Source organism: Schistocerca cancellata, chromosome 2 (assembly GCF_023864275.1).
Source record: "Schistocerca cancellata isolate TAMUIC-IGC-003103 chromosome 2, iqSchCanc2.1, whole genome shotgun sequence".
NCBI classification, from domain to species: Eukaryota; Metazoa; Arthropoda; class Insecta; order Orthoptera; family Acrididae; genus Schistocerca; species Schistocerca cancellata.
In genome coordinates, this window is record NC_064627.1 from 1,028,600,825 (window position 1) to 1,028,619,182 (window position 18,358).

The following is an 18,358-nucleotide window of genomic DNA, read 5'->3' on the forward strand; positions in this document are numbered from 1 at the left end:
GTAAGTAATACAACACTTTTTTCTGAAAGCAGGTTGGTTTTATTGAGGATTACATACTATTCTCCACTCTTTTGGCTACAAAACCGTATTCCTCCGCTTAGTGCGACGGCCTTACGGCATTCTACTTGGCCGCGTGGTACCCCTGTACTGGTCGACGTCGGAAACAACGTCTTGCTGCATCAGTAGGCTCCCCATCATCCACGTGCTGCTTCCCGCCGAGTGCATCCTGCACTGGGCCAAACAGATGGAAATCGGAAGGTTCGAGATCAAGGAGGCAGGATGCGTGGGCAAGAACAGTCCAATAAAGTTTTGTAAGCTCCTCTAGTGTGCGCAGATTTGTGTGAGGCCCTGCGTTGTCATGTAGAAGAGGTTCCTTTGCAGTTTTGTGGTATCGAACACCTTGGAGTCCTCTCCTCAATTTCCTAAAGTTAGCACAGTACACTCCAGAGTTGATCGTTCCACCATGAGGTATGACATCAAACAGAATAACACTTCATATTCCAAGAAGCCACTCGCCATGACTGGACTGGCTGAGGGTGCGCCTTTGAACTACACTCCTGGAAATTGAAATAAGAACACCGTGAATTCATTGTCCCAGGAAGGGGAAACTTTATTGACACATTCCTGGGGTCAGATACATCACATGATCACACTGACAGAACCACAGGCACATAGACACAGGCAACAGAGCATGCACAAAGTCGGCACTAGTACAGTGTATATCCACCTTTCACAGCAATGCAGGCTGCTATTCTCCCATGGAGACGATCGTAGAGATGCTGGATGTAGTCCTGTGGAACGGCTTGCCATGCCAGTTCCACCTGGCGCCTCAGTTGGACCAGCGTTCGTGCTGGACGTGCAGACCGCCTGAGACGACGCTTCATCCAGTCCCAAACATGCTCAATGGGGGACAGATCCGGAGATCTTGCTGGCCAGGGTAGTTGACTTACACCTTCTAGAGCACGTTGGGTGGCACGGGATACATGCGGACGTGCATTGTCCTGTTGGAACAGCAAGTTCCCTTGCCGGTCTAGGAATGGTAGAACGATGGGTTCGATGACGGTTTGGATGTACCGTGCACTATTCAGTGTCCCCTCGACGATCACCAGTGGTGTACGGCCAGTGTAGGAGATCGCTCCCCACACCATGATGCCGGGTGTTGGCCCTGTGTGCCTCGGTCGTATGCAGTCCTGATTGTGGCGCTCACCTGCACGGCGCCAAACACGCATACGACCATCATTGGCACCAAGGCAGAAGCGACTCTCATCGCTGAAGACGACACGTCTCCATTCGTCCCTCCATTCACACCTGTCGCGACACCACTGGAGGCGGGCTGCACGATGATGGGGCGTGAGCGGAAGACGGCCTAACGGTGTGCGGGACCGTAGCCCAGCTTCATGGAGACGGTTGCGAATGGTTCTCGCCGATACCCCAGGAGCAACAGTGTCCCTAATTTGCTGGGAAGTGGCGATGCGGTCCCCTACGGCACTGCGTAGGATCCTACGGTCTTGGCGTGCATCCGTGCGTCGCTGCGGTCCGGTCCCAGGTCGACGGGCACGTGCACCTTCCGCCGACCACTGGCGACAACATCGATGTACTGTGGAGACCTCACGCCCCACGTGTTGAGCAATTCGGCGGTACGTCCACCCGGCCTTCCGCATGCCCACTATACGCCCTCGCTCAAAGTCCGTCAACTGCACATACGGTTCACGTCCACGCTGTCGCGGCATGCTACCAGTGTTAAAGACTGCGATGGAGCTCCGTATGCCACGGCAAACTGGCTGACACTGACGGCGGCGGTGCACAAATGCTGCGCAGCTAGCGCCATTCGACGGCCAACACCGCGGTTCCTGGTGTGTCCGCTGTGCCGTGCGTGTGATCATTGCTTGTACAGCCCTCTCGCAGTGTCCGGAGCAAGTATGGTGGGTCTGACACACCGGTGTCAATGTGTTCTTTTTTCCATTTCCAGGAGTGTATTTCTTCGGAGGAGAGGTGGTGTGGCACCAATCCATGTACTGCCGTTTTGATTCCAGTCCGAAGTGATGAAACCACATTTAATCGCTTCTGACGACTTCTCATAAGAAAATTGTCACCATCAGCTTCATAACGCACCTGCAGTTTGGTGCAGTTGGTCCTTCGCTGTTCCTCATTTATGGTCTTCTGCTAGGCGGCGAGGAACCCAGCGGGTGCACACCTGTGAGTACCCCAACTGGTGGACGAGTGTGTCACAACTACCAACAGAGAGATGTTTGATTGTGATCCGTCTATCACCCAGAATAAGAGTGTCCGCATGTTCCAACATTGCAGCAATCACAGCTGTGACGGCTGGAACTTGTGAGCTCGGACAGCATCCGTGACCTTGTTGCCATGATGACAAACCACTTGCCCAGCCACTCACCTTGCTTTTGTTGATTGCCAGGTCCCCGTAGACATTCTACATGCATCTGTGAAAAATCTGTGATGCTCTGGTTATCCGTCAAGAGAAACTCAATGACTGTTATCTGCTTGGAACGTACCTCTGTTACAGACGCCATTTTGTAGGAGACGTATTGGTCCACTACCTAACGGAACCTCAAACTAGAGTGGCTGAAGCGAGAATATTCCACTACGTCACACAACAAATTCCGCGTTTTTCAACCGAAATAGGGCGAGAAAAAAAGTGTTGCATTACTTATTGAAAGCACTTCGTATTTATCATGTGAGCCATACAAATGGAAATGAGAAACAGCATTTGCAGTTAGATTATGTAATTGGTTCCAAATCAAGTGAGCAGAGTACATGGTCAATTTTTTTCAAGGTACGATCGGCCGCGAAATTGAAACCACTGTGAATATCCAGAGATAATTTGGGCAGATGTATTGCGCATTGTTTGTAATATGCCCAGTGCACTTTTGATTTCTGAGCGCAAAGTGAGCGCCCAAAGGTGCCTAGGACGATTCATGGTTATTTAGAAGATCTAGACACTTTCAAGCGATAACAAAAAATGTTTATATTGAGATTATGTACTATATGATTATATAACGCACGGGAAAGAGCAGTATGTATGGAAACAGCAACTCAACAAGTCTTTTGCGCCATATTCACAAATTTTCAATTTGTGAACTGTTATTCACAAGTCAAACGTCCAGTTTATAGCACAGCTCGGTTCACACACCCCCTAAACTGTCCTCATCGATGTCAGCCACAGCTGGCCTGATAAGTCATCGTAAGTCGGCGTTTTTCTATGGAAATGGAGATGTGGAAACAGTATCTCTTATGTAATCCCACAGGTGCAAATTGCATGGAGTCAGGTCTGGAGAAAGTGAGGGCCATGCCAGTAACCAAAGATTGTTGACTGATTCACAACCAATTCATTGTCATAGTAGATCAGTATACAAGAACTCACGAACGTCTTTGTGGAAGGGCAGTGGAGTATTACCGTGTTGACAAAGAAATATGTGTCTCTTATTTGACTCTACAACGTATTCAGAGCCAATCAAAATTGAAGAGTGTCTCTTGGGTAGGTTTCCTTGTAAGTAGCATTTCGGGTAACAAGTTTCCTCCAACGAACTCGATCAGCTGTCCGGTTCTCAGCTTCCTCCCGGTTCATATCCATGGACTGAAGTACTTAAGTCAGTAACATGTTCCATGGATGATTTTGCATGATAGATCGTAATGATGTGGATGTGGAACGAGTCATTATGGATTCATGCCGCAAATTATTTTTTACTTATAGTTACATTCTGAACATTTCTGACTCTTCTTTTTTTTACAAAAAGAAAACTGATATACAGATGTGTGTTACAAATTCCTACCCACGACCTTCTACGGATTACAAGAATCCCTTCATGAGGGAATCACTGTCATGTGAAGCAATAGTCAAAATGCCAAACTCCTTAAACAGATATCTACAAGATGATCATGAGGGATCATCATATATTATTCTCACAGCACATTTTTGCGCATTGAAGGCTTTCTTTCCTAAAGATGGGTTACCCAAGAACATTATTCCATACGGCATTAGTGAATAAAAATATGTCAACTTACTGATTTGTCTCTCCCTAAGATTTGTAATGACTCTAAAGCCAAATGTGGCTGAACTAAGTTGTTATAGGGCTTTCGTATTTTTTCAATTTAAATTCTTATTAATCTGGACCGCTAAGAATTTTGAAATTTCCACTCCATTTATTATTTCCTCAACCTGTGTTACACGTATCATTGGTGATGAGTCTTTTTGAAATTGAGAGTGGGACCATCCGCAGAAAACAAGTCAACGATAATTTTAAGAACTTTGTTTACCATTCTTTTATTTCCGCATGTATGCTTGGAGTGATTACCCAACAGCAGTGGACCTAATATTAAACCTTGAGGAAGCCAATAAGTGATTTCTCCCCAGTTAGAATTACGTCCCTGGACTATATTCCTTGAATTACTAAAAACACTTTCTGCGTTCTTTTGGTTAGATATAACATTATCCATTCGTTGGCTATACATCAATCCCATAAAACGTCAATTTGTCTAGGAAAATACTGTGAGTCATACAGTTAAATGCTTCAGAGAAGTCTCAGAAAATACCAGCCGGTGCTGTTTTATTATTTAGTGCTTGTAAAATCTGTTGAGTGAGCATGTAAAAGACATTGTTAGAAGAGCAACCCTTCTGAAACCCAAATTGTGATTTGCTAAGGATACTATTGTTGTATTCTCAAAAACTTTGGAGAGTTATGTCAGCAGTGAAATAGGTCGGCAATTATTGACATCCTTTGCACAAGTTCGTTTCCATCTATCACGAGGTCTTCCTCTACTTCTGTATCCATTCGTTGGTTTCTACCACAGTGCCTGTTTGCGGACTCCTCCTTCTTTCACATGCAGATTATACTCTGCAAGCCTCAGTCTTCTTTCAGAAACGATTTTGTGCAGTCTGCGAAGACCACTTTTCCTGAGCACTTCATCATTTGAAGCGTGGTTGCGTTAACTGATCTTTCACATTCGGCTCAAGCATCGTTGGTGGCAAATATTGAGCTTGTCTGCCGATTTTACTGACAGTTTCCAGGTCTCAGACGCGTATAAGACCATCGGTAGGACGATAGAGGACTACAGTCAGATCTCTGTGTATATATAAGTACTTACTGAGTATAATGCCATATGGATCTCCGGCCGGTGTGGCCGGGCAGTTCTAGGCGCTTCAGTCTGTAAACGTGCGACCGCCACGGTCGCAGGTTCGAATCCTGCCTCGGGCATGGATGTGTGTGATGTCCTTAGGTTGGTTAGGTTTAACTAGTTCTAAGTTCTAGGGGACTGATGTCCTCAGATGTTAAGTCCCATAGTGCTCAGAGCCATTTTTGAGCCACATGGATCGCATTCGTTGGAAGACTGCAGAAGATTCCAGAATCTGTCGCTTATGTCTGCATCCACATCCCCGTTATTACGGATGAGGCTTCCCATATATGGAAATGATCAACATCATATAGACACATTGTTACTGTTTATTTACGTTGTGTTTGTCTTACTACCATTTATTTTTATCCCTACAGAATTGTTCAGTCCATACAACTTGATAGCCATCAGCTGTAAACTTCCTGCTGTTTCTGCGAGAAGAACAAGCTTAGATTGCTCATTCCAGGGTATGCCCATGATGAAGATGTCCATAGTTTTTCTCATTATGAAATCTATGGCTCATATAAAAGAATTCGTGACAAAACGCATCCTTGTCCGCTGTCTGTCAGAGTACTAAAGAATGAGGTGTTCCCATCTTCCGGTCTTATACAGCAAACTGAATCCAGGTACAAGTTTCTGAAAACTCCATCCATGTATTCCATATATACTTACAATATTTTACCATATTTCACAATGATTCTCGATGTATAGTGTCAACAAAAAAATAAAAAATAGGAAAATGGAGTTTGGGTGCAGCGGGCAGCTGAATTCTATGCAGTGTTTATTACGTCTCCCAGAATAAATTTTTGTTCGGAGCAGGATCTCCCACTTCGAAAGTCAGGCTGTTTTTCTCGTAGTCGACATCTGTTCCTTTTTGTGTCCTTTTTAGAACAACAAGGCAAAACACTTTGCCTGCTACATTGATAATTGTATATTCACCAAAGAAAAATAGCCGTATGTTTTCAGAATTTATTTTATTTAGACGACCAGTTCCGGCATCTCATTAATGCACTCCATGTACAGACAATCACATTTTCCGATACTTGCAAAAAATTAGAATCATCAGTATCTGTATTTCGTTAATTCCATGCTCTCCATGCATAGACAATCAAATATATCGATACTTGCATAACAACACCACCAGTCTTCGAAGTACACATTCCAAAAACGAATTCTCGAAATCCGTATACTGAAGACTCCATTTATGCAAGTAACGATATATCTTTTTATACGTGGAGTGTATAGGGACCTGGGATGGCATTAATGAGATGCCGAAACTGCTCCCGTAAATAACATAAATTCTCAAAACATACGGCTGTTTGGCGATTTTTCTTTGGTAAATATTTGACCTGCCGCTGTCCCTTATCCACTAAGGATCAACAGAAATTATATATTCTGTCAGATTACCTTTCTTTGGTAGTTTAACAATGATGCTAAGCCTCTAGTCATGTGGGACGTGCCTTGTTTGCCGACAGGTATTGCACAGTCTTAATAAGGCGGTGAACTAAGCCCGGACCTCCATATTTCAGATTTTCGGCTGACATTTCGTTCAATTTTGCAACGCAAAAAACAAAATGTTACGTTATTGTGACCTACTTCACACATGGCAAGCTGTAAAGATCCCTGCAGCTGGATTGCGAGCCTAGATGAGAACAGCTATACGCCTTCGCTGTTCGCTCGTAATTTCCTTGTGCTCTCGCAGAACAAAGAGAGAGCGCATGTGTGACGGATGGGCGTACATGCACGCCATCTGGCGGGATCACATGCAAATCGCGGAGGGGACGGCAGGACTGCCACATTTGTGCTAATGGATAGGTTTTAATTAGAATGCAGATTGGCTGAAAGCGTAATCACGCGCATTGTTATCGCAAAAGGCCAAAAGCTAATTTGCACGTCCAATTAACGTTCCTTTCGACCGTTTCATCCTGAGATGCTAATACTGACGCGTGTGGTAATCACCCTGATTAATTAATATTTTTCCTTACAGTTTCTAACGTTGGCAGCGCCATTCAGTAGCGACGGGATTGGTCCGCTCGTAACACTTAATACACCGAGCATCAAGCGCTCTCTAGAGGGATTTTGTAGCAAGCAGCCCTTATCTCAGGCTTTGACGACAGTGGACATTCCGTTATACGGCAGAGTTAGCGTTCGACAATTGATTCGTAATTGCCCGCTATGTCTGGCTATTCCTGGCTGTGATTTCGAAGCGTAACAACGGATAATGTTTCACACGAATACATTTCAGAGAAAGTGATGGGGACCCAAGTATAATCCACATTTCGCAAATTTTTATTTGTAACGCATCTTTCACACTTCTTTTATTTTTAAAAATCGACAATGATTCCTAACAATAATTACTAACATTTCTAGCTAATATCACCTACAGTTATGTCATCTACTTAATTCTCGTGCTCTGCTTACTTCAAAACGTATTACTACCGGTATCGTCTTTTAATGAGCATTATGAAAGAGTTTACTTTATTCCATCGATATTTAAAAATAAGCTAAAGTTACTGCTAAAAAAATGCGATAATTTTTTCTTTGGCAGTTGTATAGTTTGTTCCGTCCACTGTTTGAATTACACTACTGGCCATTAAAATTGCTACACCAAGAAGAAATGCAGATAATAAACGGGTATTCATTGGACAAATATAATATACTAGAACTGACATGTGATTACATTTTCACGCAGTTTTGGTGTATACATCCTGAGAAATCAGTACTTAGCACAGCCACCTCTAGCCGTAATAACGGGCTTGATACGCCTGGGCATTGAGTCAAACAGAGCTTGGATGGCGTGTACAGGTACAGCTGCCCATGCAGCTTCAATATGATACCACAGTTCATCAAGAGTAGTGACTGGCGTATTGTGACGAGCCAGTTGCTCGGCCACCATTGACCAGACGTTTTCAGTTGGTGAGAGATCTGGAGAATGTGCTGGCCAGGGCAGCAGTCGAACACTTTCTGTATCCAGAAAGGCCCGTACAGGACCTGCAACATGCGGTCGTGCATTATCCTGCTGAAATGTAGGGTTTTGCAGGGATCGAATGAAGGGTAGAGCCAAGGGTCGTAACACATCTGAAATGTAATGTCCACTGTTCAAAGTGCCGTCATTGCGAACAAGTGGTGACCGAGACGTGTAACCAATGGCACCCCATACCATCACGCCGGGTGATACGCCAGTATGGCGATGACGAATACACGCTTCCAATGTGTGTTCACCGCGATGTCGCCAAACACGGATTCGATCATCATTACGCTATAAACAGAACCTGTATTCATCCGAAAAAATGACGTTTTGCCATTCGTGCACCCAGGTTCGTCGTTGAGTACACCATCGCAGGCGCTCCTGTCTGTGATGCAGCGTCAAGGGTAACCGCAGCCATGGTCTCCGAGCTGATAGTCCACGCTCCTGCAAACGTCGTCGAACTGTTCGTGCAGATGGTTGTTGTCTTGCAAACGTCCCCATCTGTTGACTCAGGGATCGAGACGTGACTGCACGATCCGTTACAGCCTTGCGGATAAGATGCCTGTCATCTCGACTGCTAGTGGTACGAAACCGTTGGGATCTAGTACGGCGTTCGGTATTACATTCCTGAACCCACCGATTCCATATCCTGCTAACAGTCATTGGATCTCGACCAACGCGAGCAGCCATGTCGCGATACGTTGAACCGCAATCGCGATAGGCTGCAATCCGACCTTTATCAAAGTCGGAAACGTGATGGTACGCATTTCTCCTCCTTACACGAGGCATCACAACAACGTATCACCATGCAACGTTGGTCAACTGCTGTTTGTGTATGAGAAATCGGTTGGAAACTTTCCTCATGTCAGCACGTTGTAGGTGTCGCCACCGGCGCCTACCTTGTGTGAATGCTCTGAAAAGCTAATCATTTGCATATCACAGCATCTTCTTCCTGTCCGTTAAATTTCGCGTCTGTAGCACGTCATCTTCGTGGTGTAGCAATTTTGATGGCCAGTAGTGTACTTTCACTTTCTGAATTACGTTATTAAACGGTGGCCCAATTCCGTTACTTGCCAGCGTCAGTTTGAGATAGCTCCATATTTTTGGGTATCAGTGTCTTAAATAAAATTTTTATCAAAATTTACGATACAGCTCATTACTGTTCCATGTGGTTATTATCAAATTTCATTCCCTTACTAAAAAATTAGAACGCACGAAAATATGAACATCGTAGACTGTCTTATGAGCCATCCCTTCAAAATATTTCTGGAAATCGTCCATCAAAGGTTGTATGGAGACTCAGAGAAATTCGATGGTGTGATATAGTTTGGTTTTAGGAAAGGCTTAGGCACAAGAGAGACAATAGTTCGACTACAAGACCGTATGTAAACTGCTATGACCAGGCTAAAAATGTGGGCCTTTGTTTTATTGAATGTGAAAAAGACAGAGTACATTATAAACTCATGGAAATTCTCAGAATAGGTTAGAAAGACATCCGCTGTTTAGAGACTTTATGTTGGAATCAGATATCATTGGTTAAGTTTGATAATTGGGTCATCGAATATAGACGAGTCCAACAATGATGCATTCTGTCACTTTTGTTACTGAAGCTGTACTCAGAATGTCTTTTATGAAGGACTTCGTGATCTAGAAAAAACATAACGGCTAATGGAGTCTTCAACAACACTCACTATGCTGATGATACAGTAGTGATTGCTGATAATTTAGATGAACAACTTGTCAGAATAATAGGAGATTGCAGCAGTAATGTAGGTCTGAATATCAATACCAAACACCTGACTCCTTTAAAAATGTAAATCTACGATTCGACAGTTCCTGCAGTATGTTGCTTCACGTTTGACGAAAGTTATTGTGGAACCGTTTAGTGAGACATTCCTTGTGACACGGCAACGTGTCCAGATTTCATTTGAGTGCTTATGATCCTGGACGAGCAGTTACATGGTTCGAAGTCGGTCAAAGTGTCACTACTGAGGCCACGACAATGGGTGTGTCCAGAAGCGTTATCTCGCTGTTAAAAAGAGCTCTGGAGGTATAAATGCTGTGCAAAAGCATGCCGGTTGTCGCAGACGGAACACCGTGCCGTAAGATGATCGATACGGAGCCATAGTGGCAAAGAAGAACTGACATCTCACTCCTAGATACATGGCTGCAAATCTTGCAGCCGCTGTGCCTGTCTCTACCAGAACTATTTCACTATAATTAAATCGGTCTGGTGTGTGTTTTTGGAAGCCCGTTAAATGCATCCTCTTTCAACCGCGCCATAGTGACAAAGAGTTCGTTGGTACAGAAAGCATGTCGTTTATGATCAGCAACAAGGATCCAGAGTGATGTTCCCCGACGAATCGCTCTTTTCAATGGTAAGTGCTTCTGGCCACCAATTAGTATGGAAAGAGAGAGGAACAGTTTACACACCATAGAATGTTCATGATCGTCATCGGTTGGCCTAGGCATTTTGGTCTGAGCTGGCATTATGCGCAATGACCAAACACCGCTGCATATCTTTACTACAGCGGTACTGCACATATATTGTTCTGGATCATGTCCGTCTGTTTAGGTGTCCGTTAGGTCCCGACGTTCTGATTGTGGATGATAACGTCTGTTCGATAGGATCGCTGAGGTGTTGAACGCACTGGAATGTGAAGAAACTGAACATCGAGAATGGGCTGCCTACTCCCCGGACATAAACCCCATAAAGCACGCCTGGTATGCTATTGACGTGTTTCTGAAGAAACATCCACTTCCTGAACCGTCAAGAACTGAAAACCGCCTTGAGAGAGGAGTCGGGCTACATCTCCCAAGGATTTCTTAACAGTTTGCTAAACAGAATGAATAACAAGTGCAAAATGTGCATTAGTGCCCGAGGAGGACATATTCTGTACTGAGGGTTCAATATCGACCTTTGTGTTGGGAGTCTGACCTGTGTCAAACATGAACGCTATGTATTTCTGTTATCCTGTTTTCCATATAGTGAAACCTGTACCATTTTTCATTATAAATATACCGTTCCACCTCTGTCACGTATGTACTGTGTCTCATGTCGTCCGTCATTGTCTGTCATTGTTCCTGTCCAACAATGTCTTTGCTCGTTAGCAATTGTCAGACAGTGCAGATTAAACGTGGAGATAAAATGCCTCATAGAGAACACTCGTAATGCTTTCTCAGAATTCGAAATAAGTGCCACTAGCACGGACCTAGACCTAAACCTTAGCGTTCGATTTCTAAGGTGCTACATCTGGTCTGTACTTCTCTACGGTTCTGAAGGATGGACACTAACAAAGAAGATCGAAGTCCTTGAAAAATGGATTTACCACGGAATGCTTAAAATAAATTGGACGGAAAGAATAACTAACACCGAAGTACTGTGATCAATACACAAAGAGTGAGAAATGTTAACAACATCTAAAAGAAGAAAAACTTCGTGCCTAGGGCAAATCTTACGGAACACCAAGTATATGCTTACACAGTTAATAAGAGAAGGGAGGGTTGAGGTTAAAAGAAGAAAAGTGCAAAGAAGAATATCCTGGTTAAATAATATAAAGCAGTAGACATGAATACCAAATGCTGATCTATTACTACACACTGCAGTTCAATATCCATTTAAGGATAGGCAGAAGAAGAAGTACTTATACAACATTATAGTATTGCTTGCGGCCGCTTTCAGTGTCTTACCTCGTTGCTTTAACCAGTTCTGATAGTTTCTCAGGACACTGTGCTAAGTAAACAAAATACCAAGAAAAAGAAGCCAAACTTAATGTTATTAACGCCTAACTTACCGCTCTTAGACAAAGTACCTGTTCGTCAGCCGTGCAGATAACGTGTTGGTACTTTACTAAACATGGTCCTAGCATTCTGTCTTTGCCACCATACAACACATAACAGCTTTCTATTACGCACCTTCCAGAGAGTATTTCTGGAAAAATTCACTCATTAAACTTGAACGTATGATCTGCATATATTAAACTCATATGCGCGAACTATCAGTGTTAGAAACTAAGTCAGTCATGTGACAATTGCTTCCAGCTTCACTAACAGTTCTTTTGTCCGAAAGATACTCTCGTTGGTCTCCTGTCACTCTAGTAGCAACGGAGTGAAGCTTGTAACTGCATTGCAAGATACTTCATGATAAATCTTAAAACTATCTCGCATTAAAAAGTGGTGATTTTGGGGCAAACATAGAGCACTCACAACGCTGTCACATTCGAGATAGATCAAAACCAAAGAACAACATTCGTGGAACGCATTCTTCTCCTTAAAAAAATAAGAAAAGTGTAGAGTTTTTCAAGTCAGTCTAGGACAAATTATTTTCCGACTTCGCGACTGTCGTCCATAGTACGTTAATTTTTCAGAGAACGTGTTATCTGCGCTGTTTTATAGTTGTTTATAAACAAATCACAAAATGTTCAAATGTGTGTGAAATCTTTTTGGACTTAACTGCTAAGGTCATCAGACCCTAACCTTACACACTACTTAACCTAAACTATCCTAAGGACAAACACACACACCCATGCCCGAGGGAGGACTCGAACCTCCGCCGGGAGCAGCCGCACAGTCCATGACTGCAGCGCCTGAGACCGCTCGGCTGATCCCGCGGGGCAACAATTCACGCAATATGTCTGAAGTTCCCACCGTGCACCCGGATATGAGCTTCAGTTCGCAGCTGCAGGAAGCTCAGAACGTGTTCGGATACGTGAGAGAGACACAGCGTTCTGTCTCACATGCTTTCAAAACTGACAGGAACAGGTCGCTCATCCCTGGCTGCATCCAGAGCACCAGAGGCAGAAGAAGGGGGATCTCAGAGTAAGAAGTTTGAAAATGCAGGAGAGTGAAGAGATCCAAATACCTCTGAGAAATAACTTGAACAGCCTATTTGTTCCCATTTTCCTAATGATTTCAAAAATTCCGATGGCTGTTATCTATCCCTTCTGCCTTATTTGATCGCATGTCTCACAAACATCTATTAAATTCTGACTCTAATACTGGTTTCCACTAAGACTACAATATCTACTCCCAATTTTTCTTCTATCAAGTCGACAGTTCCACCCATTCGTAGAGGTCTTCAGTGCATTCTTTCCATCTACCTGCTCTCTCCTCTCTGGTTACTAGCGGAGTTCCCATTATATTCCTAATGTTGACGCCCTTGCTCTCACTTTCACCTAAGATTGTGTTGAGTTTTCAATTCGCTGAATCAGTCTTTCCGATGACCGTTTTTTTCGATTTCCTTGCATTTCCTGCAGCCTTGGCTTTCCAGCCGTTCCTTTTATTTCTTTTCCAAGTGACCTATATGGCTATATTATTGTTTCTCCCTGCACATTTTTGCACTCCATTCTTTCATCGACCAGTTGAAGTATTTCTTCTATTACCCAAGTTTCTCCGCAATTAATTTTCTTGTACCTATGTTTGTCTGTTCAAATTCTGTTACTGCGGTTTTTAGAGATGACCATTCCTCTTCAAGTGAAATGGTTTCTCTGGTAGTCACTTTCGCATTGTCTACAGCCTTACGGAACTTCAGACACATCTCATCAGTCCTCGCTACAGCAGTACCCCATTTCTTTTAGGCGATTTCCTTCCACGTTGGTTTTTCCTGACGATTCTCTTAAACTCTTCACAATTACTAAATTGTGATCTGCGTCTTTAGATGCTCCTGGGTACGCCTTACAACTCAATATCTGATTTCGCAATCTGTGTCTGAACATGATGTAATCCAAGTGGGATTCTCCCACGCCTCCGGTCCTTTTCCAATAACACCTCCTCTTGTTATTTTTTGAACTGCGTATTCGATATTACTTGCGAAATGTTTTGCAGAACTCATCTAATATTTATCCTCTCGCATTCCTATTACCAAGCCCATATTCTGCCGTAACCTGTCTTCAGTTCTTTTCGCTACTATCGCACCACAGTCCTTCATGATTATTAGATTATTATCTCAATTGAATTAAATGTTCGGTTTCATAGCATGTTCACCACGCTAAAATCCCACCATTCCACTCTCCGACTCGTAGAATGTTACCCTTTCGAAGGTCACTCAATCTTTTTCTGATGGTCGCCTCCACCTTGAGAGTCGCCTTCCATATGGGGACCGATCCGGAATCTTCTTTTAATGGTGAGATCATTAACAATTCATTATTACGGGCCACACGTCCTATGGATACACATTATTTGTCTTTAATGCAGTGCCTTCTACTGCTTTCTACTTCCCTATGTCGTTGATCATTATTGATTCTTCCATCTATTAGGGGTAGCTTCGCACCCCAAGGACAAGAAGCTGCCCTGAACTGTATGATCCTCCGCCCTCTTTGATAAGGCGGTTCGCACAACCCGCGTGACTCTCTGTGCTGGAAGTCTTCGTCCTTTGTTGGTACTGATTTTTATTCAGATTTTAATCAGTAGCTGGAATCGAACCCGGGAGGAACCTCGTTTCGATTACTAATCAGAGATGCTACCCCTATGTGGTTCCAAATATATAGTCCCCTTAAGTCAAACTTTGATTAAATGGCGCTTTGTGACAAATTCTACCAGGTGGCTTCCTCTTTCATTCCTTTCCCCCCATGGCATGTTCATTACTAGACTCTCTCCAGCCTTTCTCAGTATCGCGTTTGGGTCCCCCATGACAGTTTAATTTTCGCCTCATTTGAGGTATTGAAAATTTTATCTCATCATAAATATTTTTGTCAACCTCTTCATTATCTTCAGAGCTAGTAGCCATTTATACTACAGGTGTGGTTCGTCGCACCTTTGCGTCTGTCTTTGCTACGAAGATTCGTTCGCTATGCCGTTCACAACATTCACTGTTTCCTATTTTCTTATTCATTATTAGACCTGCTGCAGCAAGCCCCTATTAGATATTGTACTTATAAGCTTATAGCGTGTTAGCAGAAGTCCTTTTGTTCCAGTCACCATATTTCACAAATCACCAGTACATCTAACGTTAACCTATGCATTCTTCTCTTCATTCTCTCCTGCTATTAAGGAAAGTCACCCACTAACCCTGAGTACATCTAACGTCAACCTACGCGTTCCTCTCTTCAAGTTCTCTAACTACGAGGTGCATTCAAGTTCTAAGGCCTCCGACTTTTTTTCTCCGGACTGGAAAGAGATAGAAACATGCGCATTGTTTTAAAATGAGGCCGCGTTCATTGTCAATACGTCCCAGAGATGGCAGCACCGTACGGCAGATGGAATTTTACCGCCAGTGGCGAGAATGAGAACTGTTTCAAATACTTAAAATGGCGACGTTTTCCTTACTTGAACAGCGTGCAATCATTCGTTTTCTGAATTTGCGTGGTGTGAAACCAATTGAAATTCATCGACAGTTGAAGGAGACATGTGGTGACGGAGTTATGGATGTGTCGAAAGTGCGTTCGTGGGTGCGACAGTTTAATGAAGGCAGAACATCGTGTGACAACAAACCGAAACAACATCGGGCTCGCACAAGCCGGTCTGACGACATGATCGAGAAAGTGGAGAGAATTGTTTTGGGCGATCGCCGAATGACTGTTGAACAGATCGCCTCCAGAGTTGGCATTTCTGTGGGTTCTGTGCACACAATCCTGCATGACGACCTGAAAATGCGAAAAGTGTCATCCAGGTGGGTGCCACGAATGCTGACGGACGACCACACGGCTGCCCGTGTGGCATGTTGCCAAGCAATGTTGACGCGCAACGACAGCATGAATGGGACTTCCTTTTCGTCGGTTGTAACAATGGATGAGACGTAGATGCCATTTTTCAATCCAGAAACAAAGCGCCAGTCGGCTCAATGGAAGCTCACAGATTCACCGCCACCAAAAAAATTTCGGGTAAGCGCCAGTGCTGAAAAAATGATGGTGTCCATGTTCTGGGACAGCGAGGGCGTAAACCTTACCCATTGCGTTCCAAAGGGCACTATGGTAACAGGTGCATCCTACGAAAATGTTTTGAAGAACAAATTCCTTCCTGCACTGCAACAAAAACGTCCGGGAAGGGCTGCGCGTGTGCTGTTTCACCAAGACAAGGCACCCGCACATCGAGCTAACGTTTCGCAACAGTTTCTTCGTGATAACAACTTTGACGTGATTCCTCATGCTCCCTACTCACCTGACCTGGCTCCTAGTGACTTTTGGCTTTTTCCAACAATGAAAGACACTCTCCGTGGCCGCACATTCACCAGCCGTGCTGCTATTGCGTCAGCGATTTTCCAGTGGTCAAAACAGACTCCTAAAGAAGCCTTCGCCGCTGCCATGGAATCATGGCGTCAGCGTTGTGAAAAATGTGTACGTCTGCAGGGCAATTAAGTCGAGGAGTAACGCCAGTTTCATCGATTTCGGTTGAGTAGTTAATTAGAAAAAAAATCGGAGGTCTTAGAACTTGAATGCACCTCGTATTAAGGAAACTAACATTCCACGCTCGGACACGTACAATGCCTGATTTTTTTCCCTGATTACAGATTCCTCCTGAGTAATCGTCACCCACAGATCTGTCCAGATCAGTCAGTCATCCAAACTGTGGGCCTACCAACCGCTGAAAAGGTTGCCGCCGTCCTTAAGTACCGCATGTTAGACTAGACTCTCCACAGATTCTGTCGTAATGTCGTTGCACCCACGTTACGGTAAAGTAAACTGACGATGTATTAAACTGATTTATCATGTACGGAATTCGTGACATCCTTAGTTGGCAGCCCCAAGTAACAAGTACGTTTAGCTCAAGAGGATGGTAACAGGAAATGGCATCCACTTACGTTTATTTACATACGGATTCGAAAGTTTTGCAGTAATATCCTGGTAATGTAGTCTGAATCTGAAATAAATGGAACTTCCACTACACGGTTGTGCTGTTACCGATCATTAATGGACGCTTCGAGATGTGAGATAACGGCTGAACGGGCAAAAAGAGGAGCAATAAGTTATTAGCAGGCATCCGATGACTTTTGTCACCCCTGTGTATACCTTTCTTGCATTCACTGCGTCAGATTTGCACCTGTTGGCCAAAATTGTAACTAATTTATTTTCCAACATAGATCTTTTTCGCTTTGATGAAGTAGAGTATGTACCTTGTTTCACTGCCATACAATTATTGCAGCCCACGTTGGCCCTCTGTGAACAGCTGCAATTTAGTTACAACCACACGGTATTTCAAATCTGGTAAATGCGAACATTTTAGGTTAGGCTTTACCGTGTCTGTTACTGACATGAAATGAAACAACTTACTGCTACCAATCACTGTTTATTTGTCTCCACGACGCGTTTCAAAGGTTTAAACCTGTGTCATCCGATGAATTTACACCTGTTAGTATGACGTATTTGTGTGTGTGTGTGTGTGTGTGTGTGTCTGTCTGTGTGTGTGTGTGTGTGTGTGTGTGTGTGTTGTGTTGTGTTGTGATATTTTGGAGGAACTTATGGCACTGTCTAGTGCAGAAACAACCATAAATATTTAGTTACGTTACCATGACATCCCCCAGATGTACGAGGGATTGACCTCATTTACAAATGTATTGTCACGCCAACAGTTTATACCCCCTGTCAGCTTGAAACTATATCAACTACCGGCAAAAATTGTACATCTATAAGCATTTTTAAATCATTAACGAATGTATAGTCCAAACCTTTAGGCAGTTATTACATGTAACAGATATAATGTTAAGAAAACCCTTCTTGGAAAGTTTGCTCTCATCCAGTGATTTCTTCCACCCTCTCTCTCCTCCTGTCTTGTTTCCTTCCTCTTCCTCTGCCCCCAACCTTTCTTTCCTATCCTATCTGTGAATCCCAACCAAAATTGTTATTTATGTATAATTTTACCACTGTAGTCAACACAATTATTGTCCTTAAAGTTTCCAACATATCATCTGATTATATAAACGAGAATGAAGTTTAAGCTATGTAAACCAGACAGAATCGGATTTATATACCACCTGAAATATTTATTCCAACGCATGTACTCAAAGACTCAAAACAAAGATCTCCAAAATCCTTTAAAACTTATTCTGTAAAAATGTTGTTACGATGTATATTCTTTGTACTTTGGGATAATGTTTCTCGTCTGCTATACGGTCCTTGCACCTAATAGTTTCCAGATGCCAAATTTGTTTACAAAAATATGGAAGTATACATTTGAAGCGTTACGACAGTGAAAGGAACCTGTGACCACTGGAGGTAGTCTGTTTTACTTATTTTAATTTTGCCGTTAGATAAACGTTCAGTTTTTGGCCAAAAAAAAAAAAAAAGAACCCAAACTATATTCTGAAATAGTGTTTGGTTTCTCCAC

At 43.4% G+C, this 18,358-nt stretch overlaps 1 protein-coding gene across 1 annotated transcript in view; it reads left to right on the forward strand.

The window, feature by feature from the left end:
- LOC126160698 (agrin-like) overlaps nt 1-18,358 on the forward strand; it is a 454,728-nt gene that overhangs the window by 24,282 nt on the left and 412,088 nt on the right. The window lies entirely within an intron of this gene.